This window comes from Pristiophorus japonicus, chromosome 11 (genome assembly GCF_044704955.1).
Source record: "Pristiophorus japonicus isolate sPriJap1 chromosome 11, sPriJap1.hap1, whole genome shotgun sequence".
Lineage (NCBI taxonomy): Eukaryota > Metazoa > Chordata > Chondrichthyes > Pristiophoridae > Pristiophorus > Pristiophorus japonicus.
The window spans coordinates 131360440-131384141 of record NC_091987.1 but is presented as its reverse complement, the minus strand read 5'-3'; the positions used below and the strand labels follow the sequence as shown (position 1 = coordinate 131384141).

General features: G+C 48.1%; 1 protein-coding gene across 1 annotated transcript in view; it reads right to left on the bottom strand.

Annotated features, from left to right (window-relative positions):
• Positions 1-23702, bottom strand: part of htr2aa (5-hydroxytryptamine (serotonin) receptor 2A, genome duplicate a) — a 184799-nt gene that overhangs the window by 18935 nt on the left and 142162 nt on the right. The window lies entirely within an intron of this gene.

The window sequence follows — 23702 nt, the reverse complement described above, 5'->3', positions numbered from 1 at the left end:
CCTTACTACACAGTATAAATGCACACGAGTCCCATGCTTGACAGAAGGTCAGTCTGTGACCTGTCCTTTATTCCTTAGCACTCAAGTGATGAAGGTGGGTGGAGCTTCCCCTTTTATACCTGAAGGTCCAGGTTAGGAGTGTCTCCCACCTAGTGGTCAGTGTTCTCACGGTGTACAACTTAGGTCAGTTTATACATGGGTTACAATGCTGGTTGAATACATGACATCACCTCCCCCCCCCCAAAGTCTTATTGGGATCACAGGTTGAGTCTCTCTGGTGGTTTACGCTCCCTTGTAAGAGCGCCTGAGTTGGGGCTCCGGTTGTTGGGCGCTGGCCTGAGTGTCTGCTGTTTGCAGTGCCTCAGGCCTGTCCGGACTGCCCACAGTGACTGGGCTCTCCTCCCTTTGGTTCCGGTGTTCGGTCACCTGTGGTGGAGTGAACTCTATATCGTGTTCTTCCTCTGCTTCTTCTATGGGGTTGCTGAACCTCCTTTTTGTTTGATCCACATGTTTGCAGCAGATTTGTCCATTGGTAAGTTTAACTACCAGAATCCTATTTCCCTCTTTGGCAACCACAGTGCCTGCGAGCCATTTGGGCCCTGCAGCGTAGTTGAGGATAAAAACAGGATCATTTACATCAATACATCGCGCCCTCGCATTCCTGTCATGATAGTGATACTGTGACTGGCGCCTGCTCTCGACAATTTCTTTCATGGTAGGGTGTATAAGGGATAATCGGGTTTTGAGCGTCCTTTTCATTAGTAGCTCTGCGGGTGGAACCCCTGTGAGCGAGTGTGGTCGGGATCTATAGGCCAACAGGAGGTGTGATAAGCGGGTTTGTAGGGAACCCCCTTGGAATCTGAGCATCCCCTGTTTGATTATCTGCACTGCTCGTTCTGCCTGGCCATTTGAGGCCGGCTTGAACGGTACCGTTCTAACATGGTTAATTCCATTGCCTGCCATGAAATCCTGGAATTCAGTGCTTGTGAAGCACGGGCCATTGTCGCTGACCAAGATGTCCGGTAGACCGTGGGCGGCGAACATTGCCCGTAGACTTTCTACTGTGGCAGAGGATGTGCTTGAATTTAAAATGTCACACTCGATCCATTTGGAGTAGGCGTCTACTACAACCAAAAACATTTTCCCCATGAAAGGACCTGCGTAGTCCACATGGATGCGTGACCAAGGCTTGGCGGGCCATGGCCAGGGGCTAAGGGGGGCTTCCCTGGGTGCAAGGCCCAGCTGGGCACACGTGTTGCACCTGCGAACACAAAGTTCCAGATCTGCGTCTATCCCTGGCCACCAAACGTGTGACCTGGCAATTGCCTTCATTGTGACAATGCCCAGTTGCCCATTGTGGAGTTCTCTGATGAACACCTCTCTGCCCATCTGGGGCATGACTACGTGGTATCCCCACAGTAGGCAATCGGTCTGAATCGAGAGTTCATCCTTGCGCCTGTGAAATGGTTTAAATTTCTCAGGGCATGCCCTGTACGTGGCTGCCCAGTCCCCATTCAGGACACATTTCTTGACTAGAGACAATAGCGGGTCTCTATTTGTCCAGACTTTAATCTGACGGGCTGTCACGGGTGAACCTTCACTTCCGAAAGCTTCAACAGCCATGACCATCTCAGCACCGTGCTCGGTAGCCCCCTCAGTGGTGGCTAGTGGAAGCCTGCTGAGTGCATCGGCGCAGTTTTCGGTGCCCGGTCTGTGCCGAATTGTGTAGTCATAGGCAGCTAACGTGAGTGCCCACCTCTGTATGCAGGCCGATGCGTTTGCATTTATGGCCTTGTTGTCGACCAAAAGGGACGTTAGGGGTTTGTGATCTGTCTCCAGCTCAAATTTCCTGCCAAACAGGTACTGGTGCATTTTCTTTACCGCATATACACATGCGAGCGCCTCCTTTTCTACCATCCTGTAGCCCCTTTCTGCCTGGGACAGACTCGTGGAGGCATAAGCTACCGGCTGTAACTGACCCTTGGCATTGACATGCTGCAATATACACCCGACACCATAGAACGACGCATCGCACGTTAACACAAGTTTCTTACATGGGTCATATAGCGTTAACAGATTGTTGGAACATAACAAATTGCGTGCTCTATTAAAAGCCCTTTCCTGGCTGTCCCCCCAGACCCATTCACGACCTTTGCGTAGGAGCACATGTAGCGGCTCTAGCAGTGTGCTCAATTTGGGAAGAAAGTTACCAAAATAGTTCAGGAGCCCCAGGAACGAACGCAGCTCCGTCGTGTTACGGGGTCTGGGTGCTCTCTGGATCGCTTCGGTCTTGGATGCAGTAGGGCTGATCCCGTCTGCTGCTGCCCTCATTCCCAGGAATTCTACCTCTGGAGCTAGGAAGATGCACTTCGCCTTTTTCAGTCGCAGACCTACCCGGTCCAGTCTGCATAGCACCTCCTCCAGGTTGTGGAGGTGTTCTTCAGTATCGTAACCCATAATGAGGATGTCGTCCTGAAAAACCACCGTCCCTGGAATCGACTTGAGGAGGCTTTCCATATTTCGTTGGAAGATCGCGGCGGCCGAGCGAATCCCGAATGGACATCTGTTGTACTCAAACAACCCCTTGTGTGTCGTGATGGTGGTCAGCTTCTTCGACTCACTCGCCAGCTTCTGGGTCATGTAAGCTGAGGTCAGGTCCAATTTTGATAGCGTCGCAAAGTGGTCCTCCGCTCTCGGTAGCGGGTACTGGTCTTGGAGTGACACCCGATTGATGGTGGCCTTGTAATCGCCACATATCCTGACCGACCCATCCGCCTTGAGCACCAGCACAATCGGGCTCGCCCAGTCACTGAATTCGACTGGCGAGATGATGCCTTCCCTCAACAGGCAGTCCAATTCGCCTTCTATCTTTACCCGCATCACGTACGGCACCGCTCTGGCCTTGTGGTGTACTGGTCTGACGTCCGGGTTTATGTGAATCACTACCTTGGCCCCCATGAAAGTGCCAATGCCGGGTTGAAATAATGAGTTAAATTTGTCCAGGACCTGTGAGCATGATACTCGTTCCACAGAGGAAATTGCATTGACATCGCCCCATTTCCAGTTCATGACAGCAAGCCAACTCCTCCCCAGTAGTGCGGGACCGTCCCCTGGGACAATCCAGAGTGGCAACCTGTTCTCCGAATCTTTGTGGGTCATGACTACCATGGCGCTGCCTAGCACCGGAATGATCTGCTTTGTGTAAGTCCGTAGCTGTGCGTCAATCTGCGATAATTTTGGCCTCCTGGCCTTGGATGCCCACAACTTTTTGAACTATTTGATACCCATCAGGGACTGGCTGGCACCCGTGTCTAACTCTATTGATACTGGGATGCCATTGAGGAGCACTTTCATCATTATCGGTGGCGTCCTGGTGTATGAACTGTATACGTGCTCCACATGAACTCGCTGAACTTCAGCTTCCAGCGATTTCCCCCAGTGTCCATTTCTGCAATTTCTGCAGGTATTTTGCTCATCTCTGCAAACTCCAGCTGAATGTATGCCTCCACGCCTCCAGCATGAGTTGCGGTTTGAAACAAAAGGTCCCTTGCCAGTCGATCGTCCCTGACTGCCCCTGTTATTGTCCTTGAGTGCACCATTAACAGGTGTTGATGGCCCCATTACTGGCCGCATTGTCCCTTACAATGGCGTGAATCGCTGTTCAGCTTGCCATTGTCTCTGTCGAACTCCCCCTCTGGGTTCGACTACATGTTGGGGCATGCCTGACTGCCCTTGTCTGCCTGGAGAACTGTGTGCTGCTTTAACAATGTTGAATCTCTGTCCCAATCATTCCTTAACACAGTACCTCTCGTCTGTTCTGCTAATGGCCATGCTCGCGTGGTTTAAATCCCAGTTTCTTGTCGCCATTGATACGTCCTTACTACACAGTATAAATGCACACGAGGCCCATGCTTGAGAGAAGGTCAGTCTGTGACCTGTCCTTTATTCCTTAGCACTCAAGTGATGAAGGTGGGTGGAGCTTCCCCTTTTATACCTAAAGGTCCAGGTTAGGAGTGTCTCCCACCTAGTGGTAAGTGTTCTCACGGTGTACAACTTAGGTCAGTTTATACATGGGTTACAATGCTGGTTGAATACATGACAGTTTTCAGGCAGGGATGCATATGGCACAATGTACACACCTGCAGCTGCATGACCTCAGATGACTCAGAGTCCACAATCAAGTGTGAATGTGAGGCAATTAACACCTTGTTGGCACTGCAGAGGTGATCATAGAGTCGATCAATGCCGCTTCAAACACTATGCGTGCAAAGGCTGTGGAACGATGGGACATCTCCAGTGAATGTGCAGATGATCTGCAAAACCTGCAAACCACCACGTTGCAGAGGAAGACCGATCCATGGTGGATCAAACTGAACTAGAGACTCGAACCAAGGAGGTAGAAGTGTACGGGGTACACACCTTCACCATGAAATGTCCACTGATCATGTTAAATGTTGAACTGAACAGAATTCCAGTATCCATGGAATTGGACATGGGTGCGAGTTAGTCTAACATGAGCAAAAAGGCCTTTGAGAGGCTGTGGTGCAACAGGGCACAAAGGCCCAAGCTGAGTCCTATTCATACCAAGCTGAGAACTGACACTAAAGAGGTGATCCCTGTAATTGGCAGTGCAGCAGTAAAAGTCTCCTATGATGGAGCGGTGCACGAACTACCACTATGGATTGTACCAGAAGATGGCCCCACACTGTTCGGCAGAAGCTGGCTGTGAAAAATCCACTAGAACTGGGACGACATCCGAGTGCTTTCGTCCGTCGACGATGCCTCATGTGCCCAGGTTTTGAGCAAGTTTTGAAAAAGAAGCTCTAGCAATGCGTTTACTGGGTAGAAAAAATGCACCAGTATCTGTTTGGGCTTAAGTTCGAGTTAGAAACTGACCATAAGCCGCTCATATCGCTATTCTCAGAGAGCAAAGGTATTAATACCAATGCCTCTGCTCGCATCCAAAGATGGGCACTCACGCTGTCTGCATATAACTATGTAATTCGCCGCAGGCCAGGTGCAGAGAACTGCACTGATGCTCTCAGTCGGCTACCATTGCCCACGACCGGGGTGGAAATGGCACAGCCTGCATACTTGCTCTTGGTGATGGAGGCATTTGAAAATGAAAAGTCACCCATTACGGCCCGCCAGATCAGGACCTGGACCAGCCAGGATCCTTTACAGTCCCTTGTAAAAAAACTGTGTCCTCCGTGGGAGCTGGTCCAGCGTCCCAGCGGAGATGCATGAGAGATCAAGCCATTCCAGCGGTGCAAAGACGAAATGCCCATACAGGCGGACGTCTTTTGTGGGGTAATCGCATGGTTTGGCCGAAGAAAGGCAGGCAAATGTTCATACGTGACCTACACAGTACCCACCCAGGCATAGTAATGATGACTATCGACTCTGGATCAGTTCCTATGGACTGGAGGGTAGCTAATGTAACACCACTGTTTAAAAAAGGAGGGAGAGAGAAAACGGGTAATTATAGACTGGTTAGCCTGACATCAGTAGTGGGGAAAATGTTGGAATCAATTATTAAAGATGAAATAGCAGCGCATTTGGAAAGCAGTGACAGGATCGGTCCAAGTCAGCATGGATTTATGAAAGGGAAATCATGCTTGACAAATCTTCTGGAATTTTTTGAGGATGTAACTAGTAGAGTGGACAAGGGAGAACCAGTGGATGTGATGTATTTGGACTTTCAAAAGGCTTTTGACAAGGTCCCACACAAGAGATTGATGTGCAAAATCAAAGCACATGGTATTGGGGGTAATGTACTGACGTGGATAGAGAACTGGTTGGCAGACAGGAAGCAGAGAATCAGAATGGCAGGCAGTGACTAGTGGGATGCCGCAGGGCTCAGTGCTGGGACCCCAGCTCTTTACAATATACATTAATGATTTAGATGAAGGAATTAAGTGTAATATCTCTAAGTTTGCAGATGACACTAAACTGGATGGTGATGTGAGCTGTGAGGAGGACGCTAAAAGGCTGCAGGATGACTGGTTAGGTGAGTGGGCAAATGCATTGCAGATGCATTATAATGTGGATAAATGTGAGGGCAAAAACACAAAGGCAGAATATTATCTGAATGGCAGATTAGGAAAGGGAGAGGTGCAACAAGACCTGGGTGTCATGGTTCATCAGTCATTGAAAGTTGGCATGCAGGTACAGCAGGCGGTGAAGAAGGCAAATGGTATGTTGGCCTTCATAGCTAGGAAATTTGAGTATAGGAGCAGGGAGGTCTTACTACAATTGTACAGGGCCTTGGTGAGGCCTCACCTGGAATATTGTGTTCAGTTTTGGTCTCCTAATCTAAGGAAGAACGTTCTTGCTATTGAGGGAGTGCAGCGAAGGTTCACCAGACTGATTCCCGGGATGGGGGGACTGACATATGAGGAGAGACTGGATCAACTGGGTCTTTATACACTGGAGTTTAGAAGGATGAGAGGGGATCTCATAGAAACTTATAAGATTCTGACGGGACTGGATAGGTTAGATGCGGGAAGTATGTTCCCGATGATGGGGAAGTTCAGAACCAGGGGGCACAGTCTTAGAATAAGAGGTAGGCCATTTAGGACTGAGATGAGGAGAAACTTCTTCACTCAGAGAGTTGTTAACCTGTGGAATTCCCTACCGCAGAGAGTTGTTGATGCCAGTTCATTGGATATATTCAAGAGGGAGTTAAATATGGCCCTTACGGCTAAAGGGATCAAGGGGTATGGAGAGAAAGCAGGAAAGCAGTATTGAGGGAATGATCAGCCATGATCTTATTGAATGGTAGTGCAGGCTCGAGGGGCCGAATGGCCTACTCCTGCATGTATTTTCTATGTTTCTATGTTTCTATGAAAGCTATAGCCAGATCCCATGTGTGGTGGCCTGGCATCGACTCAGATTTGGAGTCTTGCGTGCGCCAATGCAACACGTGCTCTCAACTTAGCAATGCACCCAGGGAGGCACCGCTGAGTTTGTGGTCATGGCCCTCCAAACCGTGGTCTAGAATCCACGTTGACTTTGCTGGCCCGTTTCTAGGCAAAATGTTTTTGGTTGTTGTGGATGCTTATTCAAAATGGATTGAGTGTGTAATAATGTCTGTAAGCACGTCCACTGCCACCATCAAAAGCCTACGAGCCATGTTTGCCATGCATGGCTTGCCTGATGTCCTTGTCAGCGACAATGGGCCATGCTTCACCAGCACTGAATTCAAGGACTTCATGACCCACAATGGGATCAAGCATGTCACATCTACCCTGTTCAAGCCCGCATCGAACGGCCAGGCAGAACGGGCAGTCCAAACCATCAAGCAGAGCTCCCTGCAGACCCGTCTGTCCCGAGTCCTGCTCAGCTACCGCACAAGACCCCACTCGCTCACTGGGGTTCCCCATGCCGAACTGCTCATGAAAAGGGCACTCAAAACAAAGCTCTCTCTAGTCCACCCTGATCTCCATGATCATGTCGAGGACAGGCGGCATCAACAAAGCATGTATCATGATCGCGCAAATTTGTCACGCGATATTTAAGTCAATGACCCTGTATTTGTACTCAGCTATGGACATGGTCCCAAGTGGCTTGCTGGCACTGTCGTAGCCAAAGAAGGGAGTAGGGTGTTTGAGGTCAAACTTGCAAATGGACTAACTTGCAGAAAGCGTTTGGACCAAACCAAAGTGCGATTCACAGACTGTCACAAGCAACCTGAAGAGGACACCACCAACTTTGACCCTCCGACACACACACAAGTGGCAACTGACATCACGATTGACCACGAAGCTGAACTCATCATCCCCAGCAGCCTAGCAAGGCCAGCTGCGCAGAAGCCCAGCGAAGGCCCAACCAACTCACCTGCACCTGTGTTTGTACCGAGACGATTGAATAGTGAGCAGAAAGCCCCAGATTGTCTCACCCTGTAAATAAGTGCACTATTGACTTTGGGGGGCGGAGTGATGTTATGTATGCAACACTTTGTAACCAGCATTCTACCACCACCAGAGGGCACATCTGTTGGAATCCCAATAGATCCCAGCATCCCTTGGGAGCACTGTATATAAGCCGGCCTCCCATGCTGTACCAGCACTCTGGAGTCAGAATCAAGAGTCTAAGGTCACACTTACTCAAGTCTACAGTACTCAATCACATTACTTTATTTGAGACATAACAGTCTCCTTCTTGAATCTCTCCGTCTCAGAATCAATGAGCTGGAGTGCGAGTTGGAGACACTCTGACACATAAGAGAAGGCGAGCAATATCTGGACAGTTTGTTTCAGACATCGGTCACACATTGTGGAGAGATACAGGTTCAGAATGGGGTTGGTGTGACCAAAATTGTGCCAAGTAAGGGAAACCCAAGTGAGATAGAGAACAGGGAGCAGGGGAAGCGTAATGTGGTAATCGTGGGGGATTCAATAATTAGGTGGACAGATAGCATCCTTTGTAAGGAAGATCGAGAGTCCACATGCTATGTTGACGACCTGGTGCCAGGGTGAGGGACATCTCGAACCGGCTTTAAAGAATATTGGTGAGGGAGAGAGAGGATCCAGTCGTTATGCTACATTTTGGGACTAACAACATGGGGAAGAGTAGGCAAGAGGTCCTGTTTGGGGAGTACCAGGAACTAGGAGCTAAATGAAAGAACAGGACTGCAAGGGTTGTAATCTCCGAAAGAAAGACCTGGATTTATATAGCATCTTTGATGACCACCAGATGCCTCAAAGCATTTTACAGCCAATGAAGTACTTTTGGAATGTAGTCACTGTTGTAAAGTGGGAAACGCAGCAGCCAATTGGCACACAGCACGCTTCCACAAACAGCAACGTGATAATAACCAGATAATCTCTTTTTGTTATGTTGATTGAGGGGTATATATTGACCAGGAACTGGGGATAACTCCCCTGCTCTTCTTCAAAATAGTGCCATGGGATCTTTTAAGTCTACCTGAGAGAGCAGACGTCTTGGTTTAACGTCTCAGCCGAAAGACAGCACCTTCAACAATGCAGCACTCCCTCAGCTTAGATTTATGTGCTCAACTCCCTGGAGCAGGACTTGAACCCACAACCTTCTAACTTAGAGGCGAGTAGCCACTGAGCCTCAGCATTAGTACCTGAGCCACGTGCAAATTGGTGTAAACATAAGCAGATTAGTGAGGTGAACATGTGACTAAAGGAGTGGTGTGGGAAGAGGGGTTCCATTTCATGGGCACTGGCACCAGTATTGGGACAGGAAGGAACTGTACCGTTGGGACGTGCTCCACCTGAACTGGGCTAGAGGAAAGGGTAAATAGGGTGGTCGCAAGAACCTTAAACTAGTAAATGGGAGAGGGGAGGGTTTAGGTGGAAAATGTAGTATAAATAATAGTTCATAAACAAACAAAAGGGAAGAGAGTAGATTAACAGTCAGAAATTGTGCTTTAGGCACTACAGGTAAAGGGAAAACTGATTAAACCAGGAGAGAGAAATAAGAAACTTGTGAGTAAAACATTAGAGCTGAAGGAAAGGTTAGGGGGTGTGGCCCAAATCAGCATTCTTTGTACAAACGCACAGAGTAAAAGAATAAATTGAATGAACTGCAGATACAAATTCAACATAGAGGGTATGACATAGTAGACATTACTGAGACATGGCTGTAAGATGGTCAGGAATGGGAACTAAACATATCAGGTTATAAGGTCTACAGGAAAGATAAGGAAAATGATAGAGGGGGAGGAATAGCCTTAGTGAATAAGGAGGAAATCACTCCAATGATAAAAGAGGATATAATGGTAGGTAAGCAGGGAATTGGAGACTTTGTAGGTAAAATTAAGAAATAGGAAAGGATTTAAGATGAATGGGAGTTGTGTATAGTTCCCTTGAAGTGCTAGATTGTATAAATGCAGAGATTGAGCAAGCATGTAGTAAAGGCAGAGTGGTTTTAATGGGGGATTGTAACTTCCATATAGATTGGGATAAGCAGACCAGCACATGTCAGAGAGGTAGTGAATTTCTTGAAAGTGTCCGGGCTATTTTTCTGCAACAATATGTCCTAGAACCAACAAGGGGCAGGCCAGATTAGATTTAGTACTGAGTAATGAGCCAGATTTAGTTAACAGCCTAATGGGCTATGAACATTTATCTAATAGTGATCATGACATGATTGAGTTCAACATAGGTAAGGCTGACTTCAATGCAATGAGACAGAGACTGTCCACAGTAAACTGGGAAAATCTGTTAATGGGTAAAATGACAGAAGATCAGCGGGACGTGTTCAAAAAATAATTTCATGTGATACAGAAAAAGTTTATATCCCTAAGGGTGAAGAGCTCTACTTGCCAAAAAATAAACAGGCATGAACAACTGAAAAGATAAGAGACAACATAAAACTAAAGGAAAAAGCATACAAAAATGCAAAAATAGCACAGATCCTGGTGAATGGGAAAAATACAAAGAACAGCAAAGGGTGACAAACAGATAGAAAGAGCTACAAAAAGCGAGTATGAAAAGAAACCTGCAAGGGTTATCAATTATATTAGGAAAAAGAGGGTGGTCAGGAGCAATATTGGCCCCTTGAAAACTGATATTGGTGATATTGTCAATGATAAGGAAATGGCGGACAAGTTGAATAATTACCTTGCATCAGTATTTACAGTAGAGGAAGAGGATAACATGCTGGAAATTCTAAGGTAACTAATATTGAATCAGGGACAGGGACTCAACAAAATTAACGTAAACAAAATCACAGTAATGAAGAAAATAATGGCACTAAAGAGTGACAAATCCCCAGGACCAGATGATTTCCATCCCAGGGGTTTAAAGGAAGTAGATGAGCACATTGCCCTAACTATAATCTTCTAACATTCTCTTGATTCAGGAACCCTTCCTTTAGATTAGAAAATGTCACTCCGCTATTTAAGAATGGCGAGAAAGGAAAACCAAGGAATTATAGACCAGTTAGCCTAACATCTGTTGTCGGGAAATTACTCAAGTCTATAATTAAGGATAGGGTGACTGAACACCGTGAACATTTTCAGCTGATCAGAGAGAGCCAGCATGGATTTGTAAAAGGTAGGTCATGTCTGATGAACCTGATTGAAATTTTTGAAGAGGTGACTAAAGTAGTGGACAGGGGAATGTCTGTAGACTTTCCACTCTTTTTGCATCAATACCGCCCATTTAACGTTCATTTTAACGCTGAGATGAGGTATAACACCCAGATAGCACCCATTTAGGCACAAAATGGAAACTAACGCCCATGTATCGATCACTTATCGCCCAGCGTTACTTGCGGCATGTACTTAATGGCGAGAAACAATAATACCGCCTGCCCACTTTTTTTTGGCGTAAAAATCAGAATAGGCGAAACTAACGCCCAAAATATCGCTGAGTGTTACTTTCAGCATGTAATTAATGCTGAGAAATCATAATAATGCCTGCCCACTTTTTTTGTCGTAAAGATCAGAATTGCCGAAACTAACATCCAAAAATATCGCTGAGCGTTACTTTAGGCATCTCGCACACATATCGCTGAAAATATTTATCGCCGAAAAAACCGCTGTGAAAAAGTTGTTCTCACCTGAACTAATCACAGTGGTGTGGATGCCATTTTGTAAATCACAGGTCGCTTCATTTAAAAGGCTGCTTCAACTTCTGGGGAGTTTTGAGTTACTATGGAGTTCTTTTAAGGTGATTTGAACATCTGAACAAGCATCATACTGTGGACGATTGGAATTTAGTTTAGGTGTCTTAGTGGGAAAAATTATTGTTTGTGAACAATAGATATAATACTGATAGTTATTGGAATGGGGCCTGTCATTTCTCAGCCTGTCTTGATGACCATGCACATGCTGCAGACTACAGATGGCAGAAGGTATATTCAACAGCATTATGTGCCCAGTCTAAGGTGTGCCAGACTGCTGAGGAGGACAAGACCTTACACCCCACGCAATCACAGGGAGAAGCGGTCTTACCTGAACTTGTCCGATAACACGTGCCTTACGAGACTGTGCTTCCACAAAGAGGTTATCAGTGAGGTATGACAGCTCATCAGGGGAGATGTGCAGCTTGCCAGCACCATCAGAACCGCACTATCCATCGAGGTCAAGGTCACCGCGGCACTTTAGTTCTACGCATCGGGTTCCTTTCAGGCCGCAGCTGGTGACATTTGCGGTATATCTCAGCATGCCACACATTGCTGCATTCGACTGGTCACTGAAGCCCTTTACGTATGCAGGATGGACTTTATCAGTTTTCCTATGACCACGGAGGCTCAGACTGAGAGGGCTCTAGGATTTTACCGAATTACTAACTTCCTCAAGATGCATGGAGCAATAGATTGTACACACATCGCCATGCGGACACCTTTTCAGGATGCAGAGATTTTTCGGAACCGAAAGGGATTCCACTTCCTGAATGTGCAACTCGTTGTCGACCACCACCAAATTATTACGGCAATGAATGCAAAATATCCGGGCAGCAACCATGATGCTCACATTCTGCGTGAGAGCGCTGTATCTGACATTTTACCAGTCAGCCACAAGGTCATAAGAACATAAGAATTAGAAACAGGGGTAGGCCATCTAGCCCCTCAAGCCTGCTCCACCATTCAACAAGATCATGGCTGATCTGGCCGTGGACTCAGCTCCACTTACCCGCCGCTCCCATAACCCTGAATTCTCTTATTGGTTAAAAATCTATCTATCTGTGATTTGAATACATTCAATGAGCTAGCCTCAACTGCTTCCTTGAGCAGAGAATTCCACAGATTCACAACCCTCTGGGAGAAGAAATTCCTTCTCAACTTGGTTTTAAATTGGCTCCCCCGTATTTTGAGGCTATGCCCTCTAGTTCTAGTCTCCCCGACCAGTGGAAACAACCTCTCTGCCTCTATCTTGTCTACCCCTTTCATTATTTTAAATGTTTCTATAAGATCACCCCTCATCCTTCTGAACTCCGAGTAAAGACCCAGTCTACTCAATCTATCATCATAAGGTACGCCCCTCATCTCCGGAATCAGCCTAGTGAATCGTCTCTGTACCCCCTCCAAAGCTAGTATATCCTTCCTTAAGTAAGGTGACCAAAACTGCATGCAGTACTCCAGGTGCAACCTCACCAATACCCTGTACAGTTGCAGCAGGACCTCCCTGCTTTTGTACTCCATCCCTCTCGCAATGAAGGCCAACGTTCCATTCGCCTTCCTGATTACCTGCTGCACCTGCAAACTATCCTTTTTTGGGGTTCATGCACAAGGAGCCACATGTTGTGACCCCTCCCCCTGCGTTTGTCGCCAAGATACAGAAGAAGCTGGTGGACTTATTCTGGAACAACAGGAAGCACTGGGTCTCTGCCGCGGTCTTGAGTCTCCCGCTTGGGGAGGGCGGTCAGTCGTTGGTGTGCGTCAGCGCCCAGCTCGCAACTTTCTGTCTTCAGACCCTGCAGAGATACCTTTACGTTGAGTCCCCTCCTAGGTGGCGTGCTCTGGCGATGTATTTCTTCCGCCAGCAGCACGGCCTCAACTACGACACGCAGCTCCTGTTTGTGAGTGTGGGGGGCATCAGGACCGCCCTCCGGGAGCTGCCTGTCTTTTACAAGGAACTCATCAGGGTCTGGAACAAAGTCTCCACCAAGCGCAGCTCTCCACCGGCTGGAGTGGTGGCCGTCCTGCAGGAGCCGCTGCTCGGGAATCCGTACCTCCACGACCGACGTTTTGGGTGGCGGTCGGACGAGAGGGCTGTGGCTGGTGAGGTGACCAGGGTCAGGGACCTGCTCAATGGTGGAGGAGCGGGCTGGATGGTGCCAGACACGTTGGTGCGGCGCCTAAATTCTGCCAACGTCCGCCACGCGGCCGATGCCATCGAGTCGCTAAAAAGAGCTCTGGGCCCCGACTCCGTTAGGTGCATTGAGGAGGCTCAAGCACGTGGGGAGATCCCGTCCGAACTGACCCCCGTCCGGACGGAATTCCTCATCGGCGCCAAACCCCGGAACTTCCTTCGGGGGCCGGCGCCACACAACTTGAGCCGCCTCGGGGAAATCCCCTCCGTGCCTTTCAGTTCCGCGCGGAGGGGTTTCCTGTACGGGCTGCTCCTGCACACTCTCAACTTTGCCATCCTCGCCTGCCATCCGGATACGCAATGGCGTACCACCTTGCCGTCCGGAGGAGGCGGGGGTCCCCGATGGAGGGCACTCTACGCAGGGGTCCTCCCACTATTTGTCGGGGACTTGGCCTGGAGGGTGGTGCACGGAGCAGTGCCGTGCAATAAATTTTTAAGCCGGTTCACGGGCTCCCAGGCCGCCTGCAATTTCTGTGGTCTGGAAGAGTCCGTGTTCCATGTTTTTATTGAGTGCACGAGGTTGCAGCCCCTGTTCTGTTATTTAAAGGGGCTGCTCCTGAAATTCTGGCTGCACTTCAGTCCCACACTCCTGATCTTCGGGCACCCTGTGCGGAGGGGAGCGGGTAGGTCCGAGGGCCTCCTCGTAGGACTGCTCCTGGGCACGGCCAAGGGGGCCATCAGCCGGTCCAGGCAGCGGGCGGCCGAGGGGGTCGTTCAGCCAGACTGCCTGCTTCTCTTCTGCGCATACATCCGGTCCAGGGTGTCCTTGGAGATGGAGCACGCGGTGTCCACCGGTACGCTCGCGGCCTTCCGCGAGAGGTGGGCACCGGAGGGACTGGAGTGCATCATCACGCCTGGCAACCAAATTTTAATTTGATTTTATGTTTTTTAAGTTAATTTGTTTTAATTGCCGGTGCTTTTAGTGTCCCCCTCCCCTTTTATAGGGGGCACTTGGAGAAAATTTGATTCTGTGCCCCCCCAAAAAAAGGGCCTTGTAAATGTTGGTATTTCCCCCAGATCGGGGGGCACGGTTTAATGTTTTTTGTTTACTCCTAAAAGAGTGTCATGCACATGGACCCCCAGGTCCCTCTGCACCGTAGCATGTTGTAATTTCTCCCCATTCAAATAATATTCCCTTTTACTGTATTTTTTTCCAAGGTAGATGACCTCACATTTTCCGACATTGTATTACATCTGCCAAACCTTAGCCCATTCGCTTAACCTATCTCAATCTCTTTGCAGCCTCACTGTGTCCTCTACACAACCCGCTTTCCCACTAATCTTTGTGTCATCTGCAAATTTTGTTACACTACACTCTGTCTCCTCTTCCAGGTCATCCATGTATATTGTAAACAGTTGTGGTCCCAGCACCGGTATCCTTGTGGCACACCACTAACCACCGATTGCCAACCTGAAAAGGACCCATTTATCCCGACTCTCTGCTTTCTGTTAGTTTGCCAAGTCATTGCTGGATGTTTGGTGACAAAGGATATAGCCTCGCCACCTGGCTGATGACTCCCCTGCGTAACACTCAGGCAGAAGCCGAGAAGCGATACAACGAGAGCCACAGAGCCACACGCAATATCATCAAGAAAACCATTGGAGTGCTTAAGCAGCGCTTTAGATGCCTGGATCACTCAGGAGGAGAGCTACAATACCACCCTGAGCAGGTAGCTCAATTCGTGGTGGTGTGCTCCATGCTGCACAACTTGGCGGGGACAAGAGGGTACAAGAATTGCCAGAAGGGACTGACGGTCCACCTCAGGAGAGAGAGGAAGAGGAAGACAAGGAGGTGGACGCTGAACTCAGGCCAGACAATGAGGCTGATGCTGAAACCATGCCCCCACCCCTCTCTAGACCGCAGGAAAGGGCCCGTGGTGACTACATAGCTGCAAGACTCTTAAGTCAGCTGTTCATAAATGAGCGCTTTGCTTGAAATAACGTTGGTGTATTTACAAAGCTACATCACTGTCGTGTCTGCAGCTCATACATCAATGGTGCATCACTTTGGTGACGGTTAAAGTTTAAGTTGATTCATGTTCAGTTTAATTATCCCCTTTCATGTTAAGGAATCACCAGTGTGTTACGGTGCAGCTATCTGAGACAATGCGCAACAAAGTTATGTTAAATAAAAAACAGTTAATGAGAACATTTGTATGAAATCATAATTATAGCTGTAAAAAACACCTCACTGCACCCCCACCCCACCCCACAACAAATTGATCACATTTAGATCAATCAAATGGTCAACATTTCCAACAACACACAACACAAATGCAAACCAACAAGGTAGCCCCCTCCCCACTTCCCCCAAACCTCCAAATAAAATAGCAACAACATCATAAAAATACGACCAAGACAACACCTGCGGCCATGCACCTCACTTTCCTTCCCCCCCCCACTTCTCCTCCCCACCTCTACCCCTTCCCCTCGTGACTCCAAGCTGCCTGGTTGAGGAACTCCTCAGGTGCTGCTTCATTGAGGGGATGACGGCAGAACCGCAGGTTGGCCTGATACGGGAGAGGACGGTCCTGAGGTGGGAACATGCTCCGAGCCAGAAGCAAGATCTTGCTCCTGGCTGTCATGTGTCGTTGGCAATGGGGGTGCAGCACCTTGGGGTGCAGTGCCGTGCTCTGGGACCACTGGGAGGCCTCTACCATCAGTGTTCCTGGCTATCACCTCCAGGGCCTTTGCCATCCGCGGCACATACTCCGTCATGGTGGCGGACATGCTGACCAGCTGTTAGGATGTGCCCCCCCTTTGTCTGGTGGATCTGCTGACCTATGTCAACACTCCTCCTGGACAAGTGTACCATGTCCCCGCTCAGATCTGCCGCTCGTGGAGCAGACCTGCCGCGTCGAACCAACCTCCGCTTGGTCGGCGCCGTCCCGGAAACACCTTGGGTGCTCTGTGGCGAGTTGCTTGGGCCCGGTACCTCCATGGTGGAGGTGAGAATGGCCGCAGGAGCCCTAGATGTCTTTGATGTGGACCGCATTATAGAGCTCCTCAAAGTCGGCACTGTCATCCATGGAGAAGGCATCCAGCAGATCCACGAGCGAGAATCGGTGCTCCTCAGCACCAGATGTAGGATCGTCTGGCGAGTCCGTCACTGCGCCCCCACCTTCTGGGCTCAGTGGTCTTGTATGGGGCCGCGCTGCTGGTTGAGCTGAAAAACATAAATTAGGTTATTAGAGGAGAAGGGGGTGCAAGGATCACAAGGTGATTCCAGCGCTACACACAGCATATGCACGACAAAAGCACCACCGCCATCAAAATCATCACAGACATCACATTTCATGACCATTATCAAATTCTACATTGCAATGATTCTCATGAGGCCATCATTATTTTGGGAACACTTTCATCATTCATCTATCATATATTATTGGTAGGATATGAGTGGGTGTGGCATCTATTGACTTTACATCACGCAATGGTGTATACTTTACGCACGTGGTATTACACCAGGTTCTGCTGCTGCTTGCATGGTCGACTGGGGGTGGCTCCCAACTAGTGCCAACACCCGCTCCTCAATGTCAGTGAGGTCGCTGATGGCTGGTGACCTGCCACCCGTTCGCCTCTGCTCAGCCCTATTCCTCGAAAGCTTCTTCTTATAAAAGGTAACACTAGCATGACATGGCATGAGATCATGGCATGAGATCATTGCTAGGTACTGTCACAGAGACTGATTCAACACATAACCGACAGATGTAATCATGATTATTATGAAAATTATCATTTTTTACCTAAAGACGTACACCGTGAATGCAGGCTTTGAGTAAAACATTCCCGATATGAGTGCAAGACATCACATCTGATTTTAATCACTCATTACACTTACAATTCAAATTATATAAATGTATAAATAAATGTAAATAAATATAATACTTACTCTGGCGGATCCGACAAGGTCGTTCCAGCGCTTGCGGCATTGGTTGCCCTCACACACCTCGTCGGTCGTCGATGAGACCACCTCAGCTATGTTGGCTCTTATCCTATGGTAGACCTTTGGGGTGGGCTTCCCACGCCTACCCTGGGTCCAGCGTGACTTGACCTCCTGCAGGAGGGAGAATTTGTCTCATCTGAGAATCTCCTCGCTCTTTTTCATCCTCCCATTTGTTCCTCTCCCACCTCACTGCTTTCGCCAGCGTCCATCTCCACAGCGTGCTGTGTCGTCTCCTCCATCCCTTCCATTGTAAAAAAAAAATTTCCCCCCAAAACTCGGTTGGAACAAAATTATTTGTGCTCTGAATTCTTTTTGCTGCTGTAAAATCTCCCTCCTACCTCCCAAAACAGCTAAGCAAGCACACACCACACACGCTTTCAGTTCCTCTCTGCTCCCTCTTTCTCTCTCTCCTCTTCTGCGCATGTAATGATGATCCCTGACCTCCTGAAATGCGGGGAGCGACCGTTACCATGCCGTTGCTATGGATGCTGACACTTTACAGCAGAAGGTCAAAAAATGTTAACACTAACGCCCATTTCAGATCGCTCGTGGTAACGCCCATTTTATAAAATGGAAAGTTGGGGTTTTGAAAATGGGCGATAATCTGGTGATCTCAAAACCCAATGCTGGAAATAATGCCCATTTTTGCCTGATCTGCAGAGTCAATGCAAACTCCTTTGAAGTTGAGGCAGCCTTTTGAATGAAGTGACCTGCGATTTAAAAAATGGCAGCCACATCGCTGGGAGTTCGTTCAGAACAGTTCCACTTTTTCTGGGCATTTTTTTGGGCGAGCGATATTGTGGCCGATATGTGTGCGAGGTGATGAAAGTGATGGTGGGCGATCTCCTGGGCGTTGTTTCGCCAAATGTCCTCTTTATGTAAAAAAAAAATGGGCGCGCGGTATTATTGAATCTTGGCGTTAATTCCGTGCAGAAAGTAATGCTGGGCGATATGGGCGTTGATTTCGCCCATTCTGATGATTCTGCCCAAAAAAAGTGGGCGGGCGGTAATATTTTTTCCTGGCGTTAAGCACGTGGGGAAAGTAACGCACATGGGGAAAGATCCTAAAAATACCCGTCAGTTTCCATTTTGTGCCAAAATGGGCGATATATGGGCGTTATAAGTCATTTCCACGGTAAAATGGGCGTTAAGTGGCCGTTAAGCAGTCAAAAAAAGTGGAGATTCTAGCCCAAGGTCTTATACAAGTTTTCCGTTACTGCCTAGTATTTTAGAGGTGAATTTCCACAGGCGTTCTCCCACTTGTCCACTGTAAATTTCTGTGGAAACCCAGGAGAAACTCCATACAGTGGAATGGATTCAATTGTGATCCCAGAAACTGAAACATTGTGCCACACTTACTGCTGGATCCATTGGCTTCAGGAGTACTTCCGTATCTCTGATGGGTCTGCTCCTGAGATGCTCTCTTGAATCGGCTGCACTTCCAGCCCTGAGGTCAATAACTTACAGGAGGTGGCCTTCCTGGTATCTGCCGGGGGAGTTGTACCAGGCTGTGCTGTGGTGGCCTCCAGGACCTGCTGCAGTGGGAGAAAGAGACTGCTGGTGTGCTGTCAGTGCAGAGTTTGTTTTAAATCTTTACATTTTCTGTGGTGTGGCCCATGCATGACAGTGGTCTGAAAGCACTTGCACAGGATCCTCTCGTCCATTCGGCCCAAGGCACCCTCCACCGACAGGGCACGGGGGTGTATCAGGTAGCCCCAGCACAAATGGCGGCAGATACGACAGAGGATGTGTTTTCCTCATTAGCCTGTGATTTGAATGCACTCGCCCACATATAGGCTGGTATACTTGCCGGGGAGGGAGGTGAGGCTGCGGTAACGTGTGCCCCCGAGCACATTTCAGGCCCTGTCCCCCCTAGGATCGCTGGGAAACTGGTGGGAAGGGCTGATGCTGGCACCATCAGGGCTAGACCTCTGAAGACAGTGAAGATGAGAACTGCAGAAATGGCTTCAGACCATGGTTTATTGTGGGTTGATCTGACATTGATGAAACAATGCCACTGGACCAAGACCTAGCTCTGTCAAGCCCGTGTGGTGGCTGGTGTGCAATGGCCACCCCACGTTAACAAAATCCATGCACACGCATCTTCCATCCTTCAACATGTAATTCGGGACCTGCAATAGTAGGTCCTTCATTGAAACACCTGTGAATTTATCCCTTTTTGGCATGGAAGCAAGTCATCCTTGATACAAGGGATCACCTATGATGATGATGGTAAAGCAGAGAATGACTAAAGGCCATTCAAAAGATAAGAGATTCAAAACATTTGGAGAAGCAAAGTTAGATAGAAAAATAGGTTTAGAAAAGGAAATAAAACTTTAGAACTGGAGTACAAATAGTAGAGATTGGAACATTCTTAACTGGAACACAGTGGGAATTAAATACTGTAAGGAAGAACTAAGGTGTTACCCTTTTCCGATTACAAACAAGCTCATGTATGTTGCAAGTACATTCAGTCAGAAAGGCAGATGAGCTGGATCAGAGGATCCCTGGTATTTGGCGGGGAGGGAGTGTAGGTGGAGCTGTGACAGTAGATTCTTTGGAAATAAATAATGAGCTTCTGTGAATTCCAGTAAGCATCAAAATATGATCCAACACAGAAAGCTTTAAATTCCCATTAAAGACACCAAGAGAGCAAGGATGTCTTCCAAACCATTCCGACAATTTTGGATCTGAAGTGCCACCTGGTCTGGTTCAATTCCCTGGTAGGTTCGATAAAAGAGCCATTCTTGGCTGGAAACATTGTTTAATACCTCCTTCTGCATCTGTTCCTGGAAAAAAAACTCGCCCCCAAGTGACTTACAACTGAACTTTCAAACCTGCAACTGTCTAGCCTTTTAGCAGTCCATTCACCATAATACTTCTACAGCTGTCGATCTGCTCAATCACTTCCTCATCTCCACCTTTGATGCCTTTCTTCCAAGCAAATTCCTTACTCTCTCCCACCCTGGTCTTTCCCTCTGCTCTGGCCTCCATCTTCATTCCTTCAAGTCCAAGGGGCGCAGGCTTGAATGTATTTGGCACACAACTGGTTTAGCCATTCATCGCCACATCTGGGTGCACCACATCAAGTGCTATTGGGCCTCCACTTCTCTGCGAAAAACACCAACTACTCCAGGATGATCTTTGAGAGCAAAAGTATCCCCTGGCTTATTTTCTCCATTACCAATCATCTCCTTAAACTCCCCTCCCCTCCTCCTTCCATCTCACTTCCAACAACAAGTGTTAGGTGCTCATGGACTTCTTTGGCACTAACATTGAGACCATCTGATCTACTGCCTCTGCCGCATCCCTCCCTTTCCCTAGCCCACCGGGACAAACTTTCCCAAGATCCCCCCTGCCCTAGCCCTGGACTCACATCTTTTTCTAGCTTCTCGCCTATCTCCCCTCATGCCCTCTCCGAGCTCATTGTGTCTATGAGACCCCCCTCCTGCTCTCTTGATGCCATTCTACTAAGCTGTTGACCAACCAACTTCCCTTCCTGGCCCCCATTATAAATGGCCAACATTATAAATGGTTACACTTCTTTACAAACTACTGCCCCATCTCCAGCCTCCTTTTCCTCTTCAACGTCCTTGAATGTGCTGTCACCTCCCAAATCCGTGCCCAACCTTCCCGCAACTCCCTGTTTGAATCTTTCCAGTCAGGTTTCCACTCCTGCCACAGCACTGAAACAGTCCTAATCAAAGTCATAAATGACATCCTTTGTGACTGCGACCATGGTGCACTTTCCCTGCTTCTCGACCTTTGTGCTGCCTTTAACCTCGTTGACCTGACATTCTCTTTCAACTCCTTGCCTCCATTGTCTTGCTGAGTGGGTCTGTCCCTGCACCATTAGTTCTGGAGTCCCGCAAGAATCTAGCCTTGGTCTCCTCCTCTTTCTCATCTACATGCAGTCCATTGGCAACATCATCTGAAGACATAGAATCAGCTTCCACAAATATGCTGATGACACCCAGCTTTACCTCTCTACCACCTTTCTTGACCTCTGCACTGGCTCTGTGTTATCAGCCTGCTTGTCAGACATTTGAGAAAATAAGCTGCAATTTCCTCTAGTTAAACATTGCGAAGACCAAAGCCATAATCTTCGGCTTATCCAAAACATTATTGCCTGTATCGTATCCTGCACCAAGCCCCGTTCACCTATCGTCCCTGTGCTCACTGACCTCATTGACTCTCAATCCCCTATGCCTCCAATTTAAAATTCTGATTCTTATGTCCACTCCTCTTTATCCCTCTAGCTTCCTCCAGCCCTCCGAGAACTCTGCTTGCTTCTATCTCTTGTAAAGCCCTCAATCCCTTCATGCCACCAATGGCGACTGTGTCTTCAGCTGTGTATGGAATTCCCTCATGAACCTCCCCGACTCTCCACCTACTTCTCTTTAAGATCCTTCTTAAAACCAACCTTTTTGATCAAGCTTTTATTCCCTTTCTGAATGTCTCTTTGTCTGGATCTGTGTTAATTTTTGTCTGATTATGCTTCTGTAAAATGCTTTGGAAAGTTTTTCTATGTTCAAGATACTATATAAATGTGAATTGTTGTTGTATAAAAAAGTAGAGTACAAGTCAGGTGAAGTCATGCACAAACTGCATAGTGTTCTGGTCAGAGCACACCTTGAGTACGGTGTCCAGTTCTGGTCACTGAGACACAAAGAAGATATTGAAGCTGTTATATATGTAAACCTGTATATACCTTGTGTAACCACCAGAGGGCTCATCCCCTGGCATCCCAAGGGATCCATCAATCCCTTGGGAGCACCTGTACTTAAGGAAGCCTCACAGACTGGAGAGGCACTCTGGAGACCTGCAATAAAAGACTAAGGTCACACTTTAATTTGAGCTCACAGTATCTAGTCAGACTCTTTATTCATGCATAACAACTGGCGACGAGATACAGATGATGAACCCAAAGATGCAGAGAACAGTGGGCATCCTGGAGAAATTTTCGGAGGGAGATGATTGGGAAACCTTCGTGGAGCGACTCGACCAATACTTCGTATCCAATGAGCTGGAAGGAGAAGCGAACGCTGCCAAACGAAGGGCAATTCTCCTCACCGTCTGTGAGGCACCAATGTATGACCTCATGAAAAATCTGCTTGCTCCAGCGAAACCCACAGAGAAGTCATATGATGATTTGTGCACACTGGTCCGGGAGCATCTAAACCCGAAGGAAGGCGTTCTGATGGCGGGGTACCGGTTCTACACGTACAAGAGGTCTAAAGGCCAGGAAGTGGTGAGCTACGTCGCCGAGCTAAGACATCTTGCAGGACATTGCGTATTTGAAGGACACTTGGATGACATGCTCAGGAGCTTCTTTGTAGTTGGCATTGGCCATGAAGTAATACTTCGCAAACGTTTGACTGTAGAGACCCCAACATTGAGTAAAGCCATAATGATAGCCCAGGCGTTCATCATCACCAGTGACAATACCAAACAAATTCTCAGCACACAAGTGTTGCTGCAAGTACTGTGAGCAAAGTATTGTTGTTTTTGAATCGTAATGTACAGGGCAGGCCTCACATGCCTGCAGCTGCACGTCCGCAGATGTCTCAGAGTCCACCATCAACGTGTGTGCAGGCGACCTACAAACCCTGCTAATCCTGCAAACCCATGTTGCAGAGGAGGACAGATCCATGGTGGGTCACGACGAACCAGAGCCTCAGACCGAGGAGGCAGAGATATATGGGGTGCACACATTTACTACAGTGTCCCCCGACAATGCTGAAGGTTGAATTAAATGGACTCCCGGTGTCCATGGAGCTGGACACGGGCTTGAGCCAGTCCATAATGAGCAAAAAGACTTTTGACAAATTGTGGTGCAGCAAAGCCTCAAGGCCAGTCCTGACTCCCATTCGTACTAAACTGAGAACGTACACAAAGGAACTGTTTCCCGTATTCTGCAGTGCTACTGTAAAGGTCTCCTATGATGGAGTGGTGCACAAATTA